This window comes from Cupressus sempervirens, chromosome 5 (assembly GCF_028749045.1).
Source record: "Cupressus sempervirens isolate cs-2001-9-10 chromosome 5, ASM2874904v1, whole genome shotgun sequence".
Taxonomy (NCBI): domain Eukaryota; kingdom Viridiplantae; phylum Streptophyta; class Pinopsida; order Cupressales; family Cupressaceae; genus Cupressus; species Cupressus sempervirens.
Window position 1 is genome coordinate 760,584,730 of NC_143122.1, and position 7,179 is coordinate 760,591,908.

The 7,179-nt window shown below is 37.5% G+C and overlaps 1 pseudogene; it reads right to left on the minus strand.

Moving 5' to 3' along the window:
* Window positions 1-344: 344 nt before the first annotated feature.
* Window positions 345-2,814, minus strand: LOC149558128 (G-type lectin S-receptor-like serine/threonine-protein kinase At2g19130 pseudogene; annotated as a pseudogene).
* Between the last annotated feature and the right edge of the window lie 4,365 nt (window positions 2,815-7,179).

Genomic DNA, 7,179 nt, shown 5'->3' on the forward strand with positions numbered 1-7,179 from the left:
TCAAAATTTGAAACATGAACTAGTATGAAACATAGGATATATTATTGTTTTCAAAGTTTGACAGCACAAATTAATTGTCATAATCGATATGAAAACAATAGTCTCTGCGTTTCAAAAGGCAGGGACTAACAAGCCACAAACTCTTACTTAAAAAGGACAAGACAACTAATTTTAAAATGCATCGTGATGTTTATGCAAGATCTTATTTAATAACGCACTTTGAAAAAGTAACTTATTAGAATAAGATATCCATAATAAATGTCTGGACCACTGACTCTCTTTTAAAGAAAGGTAAGACCGCTGGCTTTAACAAAGGTCCCAACATTTTAAAATACATTCCCGATTTAGGTCATTCTAAAATTGGTGTAGTTGTCACTGCTATCACTATGGGTCTCGGTTCGATCAACTTGGTTTTCCTGAACTGCACAACTCAGCGTCTGCGGAGTCCCAAGTTCCATCTTCCCTTCCAACATCCGCACCACTTGTTCCATACTTGGCCTCTTCTCCCCCTCTCTTTCTATGCATAGCAATCCTACAACGCCTGCTCTTCTCAACTCTGCTACATCTGCCTCCGTTGTAATAGCTTCATCTACGATATTAATTGTGTTTCCCTGGCAAATTTGAGCTGCAGCCCACGCAGGAAAGTAATACTGACATGAATCTTGCACGTTCAAATCTATACTTCTTCGCCCAGAAATGATTTCCAAGAGCACAATACCGAAAATATAAACATCAACTTTAGGCTTGATGGGAACCTCAGAGATCCACTCTGGAGCCAAATACCCTATCGTTCCTCTCGTTGCGGTTAGTGCTTTGCTGAAATCTCTGCCCACAAGCTTCGACAAACCAAAATCAGCTAACTTGGGCGAAAAATTACAATCCAGAAGAAATTCTCTGGCTTTACATCGCCATGAATGATGCGATCTCTGCATTCCTCGTGGAGATAAACTAGACCTCGTGCAGTGCCTAAAGCGATCTGGAACCGGGTCCTCCAGTCCAGTACCTTCCGTTTACTTTTGGAATTGCCAGGCAGCAGTGAACAGCACTGGGTCTTGCAGTCAAGCAACTTGGGTTTACTGTTGGAATCACTAGCGAACAATAGGGAATTTAGAGAGCTATTGGGCATGTAATCATAAACAAGCAACCTTTTGGAAGCTTCGGCACAAAACCCTCTAAGCCTGATCAGATTCCCATGTGGTATGTTGCCAAGAGAACTGATTTCAGCTCGGAACTGCTTATCATGTTGTCTTGAACCTTCCAGTCTCTTTATTGCCACAAGTGTGCCGTCTGTTAGAGATCCCTTGAACAGTGATCCGAATCCTCCGCTGCCCAATTTAGACCCGAAATTCCTTGTTGCAATCTTCAACTCCTTGTAACTATACATTCTAAGAGAAGAGTCCAAGGAATCCTCAGACGTCTTCATTGGTGGTAGTATCCGGTACTTTTGCCACAGTAAAATTGAGAAGATAATCAAAGCAAGGGCTACAGCGAGAGCACTCACAATAACTAGGGTTTTAGGTTTGGAGGAGGGCAGCGGTTTATGATTATATGGAAGTGCAGAGGCAGCTACTCGAATGAAAACAGTAGATCTGGTGTCTGATAAATGGGTTTGCATGTTTAGCAAATCTCCCGACCAGATCTGGCAGGAGACTGAAGGAGAATTGAAAGAAAAGGCAGTGCACGAGAAGTTGAGGAGGCAGGCTTTCTTGCAATCTTCCTTTGTGAGTGCAACTGCAGGTTATGACAAAGTTGTGTCATCAGGCAACGTCGCACCAGAGTCGATAAATTGGTCAGTGCTGTAGTTAAGTGGGCTCTGCCGAACACAGCCACTTGACCACCAGTTTTGAGAGTCCCAAGCGCGCTTATCTGCGCGGTAGAAACCATCCACACAGCTGGAGAAGCCACGATTGTTGGAGTTGCATCTTCCTAAGCACCGCAGAGACCATAGACGTCGCACTGATCTCTCGGGCGACTCCCCACCATGGTCGGTACAGAGCCGTCATGCAAAGAAATGGGTTGTATTACTCCGGATTTGATCTATAGAAAACATGGGATCTGATCAACCCCTTCGTACCAGAAGTACAAACCAGAGATAGTGCTTTCAAAGGTGAGATTGTACAGCTCCCCGTTTACCAGTTCTGGAATTGCACTGAAAATTTTACCGTCCCATGGTCCACTCTCCCAATACTGGACAGAATTGTTCCATGTCAGCACGAATTGTTTTTCATTAGATGGATCCAAATGAAGGGAGAAGAGGCCGGAAGAGGGATCCATTGAGTTTTTCCAACCGACTAGCTTTTGCTGTCCACCGAACCTCATCTCCGGCAACAAGATATCTACTGCATAGTCGAAACTCTGCCAAACAGTCTCAAATTTGTTGTCATCGCTCAGCATTATAAAATTACCAGAGTCCAATAGCACTGCCTATGAGACCTTATTTGATATGTTGGCCGACCAAAGAGACGTGCCATCTACATTAAAGAGTCCAAGGCTACCTTCTTTTGAGAGCTTCAAGACCCCAGGCTTGCTCTTAGCAGGATTCTCCCTATTGGCCACCCAGACGATGATCTGCTCTCGTCTTTTGGCAAACCAGATGCCGATATACCAGTTATCACTTCCATTTGGACTGAAAAATCCCAATTTAAACTTGCCATTCTTTGAAATTATGGTTTGATTTCCAACAAGCGAGGCGCCCAAGGAAAGAGAATGTCCCCTACCAGTACCACTAGATGAGGCATCACAGTTGCACATTATAATCAATACAGCGACAGCGAAAGCGAACATCAAATATGCTGGAATGCTTTTCTTCCCCATTATCAGGTTTCCTATGCTGCAAATCCAGCCCTCTTTGTCTCAATATATCTTTCGCTCTTGAAGTCCCGGGTCAAAGTCTTGTCCATTACGAGTCTGCCGGGTAAAAGTGTCAACACTAGAAATTGGTTTACAATTATAACATGGCCTATATCTTTCGCTCTTGAAGTCTCGGGTCAAAGTCTTGTCCATATTCAGTGGCTTACACTAGTACATTTGATCCTATTTTTAGATCAAAATTTTTGACCATCTATTAAAATATTTTAGATTGGTCGGAATATGGAAAGCAAAAATATGGTCGACCAACACGAACTTAACATGTGAAAAGGGCAATTTCTACCTCTTTCATTGTTTTCTTTCACGCGCGCGGGAGCTGTAAGGGTTTTTCCAGCGATCAATTGAAATTTTGGTCATGGTTTTTACTCTGGCAATTTGAAGTTCCCAGAGCTTTGTGGTGGGTGTGTTTTTTACTCTACTAGGCGTGGTGAGGATGTATTAAAGAGGATTTTATGTTTCACTTATTGCAAGAATTGAATCAATGATCCATCATTAGCTTAAGTCGTTACTTGCAATATTATAAATAATAATAATAAATATAACAACATGGAGCAGGTCTTTAATATTTTCGATGCTCGTCTGGTTCCATGACTGTTTTATCTAATCTGGATTCATGTAACAAATAAAACCGATACGTTCTCAAGAATTGAGATCTCCATTTTATCTCAATGGTTTTTAATATTCGTAGGTAGTTAATCTTACGGCGAGTTTACATGTTACGTTGAGATAGGACTTGAACATGTTACGTAAGCAGTAGTCTTATTGGTTTCAATAAGGGATGGGAGCTTCACCAAGTCCAAAGTTGTGTTGGGGGATGGGAGCTTCACAACTTCAATATTCATTCCAGCGTAGAAATATTCAACTGTTTTGGATTTTATTGTAGGATATGCGGGTTGGTACATCAGTTGTAGGATTTAAAACGTTTATCAGTTTTAATATGTGGGTTGGTACTTCAAACTGGATATTAAAACTTTTATCCTACAATAACTGACTGGGGCCATATGGGGAATGCTTAAATATCAGTTTTAATAAATGTTTTAATATGCGAGTTGGTATAATATCAGTTTTAATATCCTTCAAAGTAAAAGCATTTAAATTTTCTTGGATTTTAGTATAGGATAACCTCAATATTGTAGGATAAACATTTTAATAAATGGGGTCAGAGACCAGAAACTATTGAATATAACCTGACATTAACATATTTGAAAATGGACCCAAATTTGTCAGTCAATAGCACTCTGGGCACCATTAACCTTCCAAAACAAGAGAAGCAAGTGGGAGGTCAAATATCCTTTGTTGAGGATAATGGTTTGGATCATCATGTGAGGATATGAAATTGGATTTGCAATAGTTTAGTCAAAAATGGGCTTTGATAAGAGCCAAGATACCACATACTAAGGTAAGGGCTCATAAAATAGTGTAAAATGTACAAGGTTTGAATTTATGATGGTACACAAAGCAACTAGTAAAAATTTAAATGACTCATTATTGTTATAAGATAAATAATAAATAGAATAAGTGCATGTGTATGTAGAAAACCTTATTCAATTACAACCTAGTCCAATTCATTGGGAAATGTATACATAGATAACAAAGAAAGATTGAATGCATAAGAAACAGTGTTCCCCACATTGTTTATTTGTTTCACCTTAATAGTGATGTATATTTCCTATAAAAATTCAGACATACACTCATGTACCTTTGGAGACAATTAGAAATATAACTTATCGAGATTGGGGGTGGCAGATATTTAAAGTATTTGAGGCAAACTGTCATGTTTATTCTGGATATGTAGGACTAAGAGATGTAAGTACTTGTTTACTTCTATTCATAGTTTACTAGAAGATTACCTCTATACATGATTTTTTCAATGTTCACATGAAATATTTTCCTTGCTTGAGCTTAGTCAATTTTACTTGACTTAAAAGAATGTTCCAATGACATTTATCTAACATGTCCAAGTTTAAGAGAACATTATGACACACAGAGCACAGTGAACATTGTAGCTATGCAAACAATTGTAATTTTTTATTGTTTATTAACCAATGTCAAGGAATATCTATATGATCACAAGTGAGAGGTAGGAAATCATCTTTCATGATGATGGATTTCAATTTTGATTAGGGATTCTCTATTTTTTTATTGATGTTTGCTTCTAATTGAAAATGGTTTGAGACAGCTTCCCAGTGGGTAATCACAATCACAATGTGATAAGCTTAATTCATTATCATGATGACCATTACAATGAAAGTAGCCACTAAGAAACTACTAGTATCATGATTGGACTTAGTTATTATTATTATTGACAGCATTAGAATGATCTGAAATTGATACCTAGATAAGAACTCTAGACTAACAGCTACCCGTTTGACTACTATTCAACATCTTGTGTAATTGTAGACAGTTGTAGATTACATATTCTTGTAGGATGTCTCTCACTCTTAACATTGTTGTACCTGAAGTATTGTTGGGAAACATACACTATTTCCCACTGTTGCAACTCTGTTCTCACCATTTTCTTTTTCCTATACTAGAGATTGCTAGCATGAAAGGATGTGGCCAACAAGTTGTGCTCAAAGCTAGTATTATGTTTTTGAATCCTTGCACTTTTTATTTTAATCTAGTACTTACCATGTCAACATCTTTTTGTTTTCTAATATTTCCAACTCTTGTTGCTTTTAGAACATTTTTTTTTATTTGGCTTTGAAGAAAATCTCATTCCTGATTTGGTAATGGTGCATAGGTGATCTTTCACTTGACTGTACAAGCTCTTATATTCATTCCTACATTAGCTAGAGTTTCCAACAGGAATCCCTGCCACATTGAAATGAGTCAATAATTGTTGTATGTTGCCAAAGAGGTGATTTTGCATTAAGTTTATATGATCTCTACACATGGGGCAACTGAACCAAAACTTTCTACCATCCTGTATGAACACAACATGAAAAGACATGACAAATTCACAATCTTGTAACTTCAAAATAAACACAAAAAATGACATAATTCTTGTAGTATCTATAAAAGGGTTTTACAAAAATTTGAAAAATCTTGAATTCTTTTCTGACAAGATTCATTCACTTTTAATAGATAAATGTGCCCTTTTAGTATGTCACTCTCTGATTGCCTCACCCTTAAGAAAAATGCAGCGACCTTGAAAAAATAATGTTAGCTTGGAAGCAAAAATGTTGTTTTACTCACTTGCATTTGTGAAATGAGGCAAAAGAGTTTAAACTTCCCTACTTTAAGGCATAATTGGGATAATTTAGAGTTTTTTTTTTTAAATATGCTTTAAAAAATGTTGTTCTTTCAACTTTTTGATAGGGAGGTCTATGGTTCTGCTTGGGTTTGGTCAGGTTTGGAGTGGACACAGGGAAAATCCAGACAACCTGATCAAACCCAGAATGTTCGACCTCGAATTGGACCCAAAAATGATATTGGGGGCTTTTTCCAAAACTTAGAACATAGATATGTATGGTCATATAATAAATGTGGTGAATTTCTTGTATTATAAATTTTTAAAATCCTCTCTATTTTAAATTTTCCCCTTTTTTAAATTATTGTCCCCTAAGAAATGCTTTAGACCCCCTACAATTGGAGTGCACACCACAAACACTATTGCCCATATTCATGAGTAGTTGATAAATCTAAAGCATGTTTAATGGGATTGCTTTAGAAGAATTAAATCTCTAAAGCATCTTGCTGAGTAAAATCCCATCCATGACTTTAGAAATGGCATGGTTTTCTGCCCTAGTGGTTTCCCTTATACAATCTAATATACACTCTCTCAAGTTTGCAAGTTTTCGGATGATATGATGCAAAGCTTTTTTCTAGCAGAAACATTGAAGTACTTGTATCTTCTTTTCTCACCATCCACTGTCATATCCCTTGACCACTAGGTGTTTAACACTGAAGCTCATCCAGTCAAAATTATTCCTTGCTATGTAGATGTATAGGAGAGGGAAGATTCAAAGCAGGTATCTGATGGCAACCATATGACTACAAAGATATTTGGGAGAAATCAAGATTGGCCATAGAGGTCATTTTGCTTATTTTCATCTAGAAGGATATTATTGCCCTGAGTTGTTCAACAATAATATCTATAATATTATTCCAAAGCCAAGTTGATTTGCAACCTATACATTTGGCTTTGGTAAGTTAAATGGCCATATTTGGCTTCTTTTGTTATTATAGAAAGCACTACATCTATAGTTAAGAAATATGCTGAAAAGTGGAAGGATTTTGTGACAAAACGTAAGAGTTTTTTTCATCAATTATTAGACTTTAGTTATGGAAGTAATGCATAACTCTGGC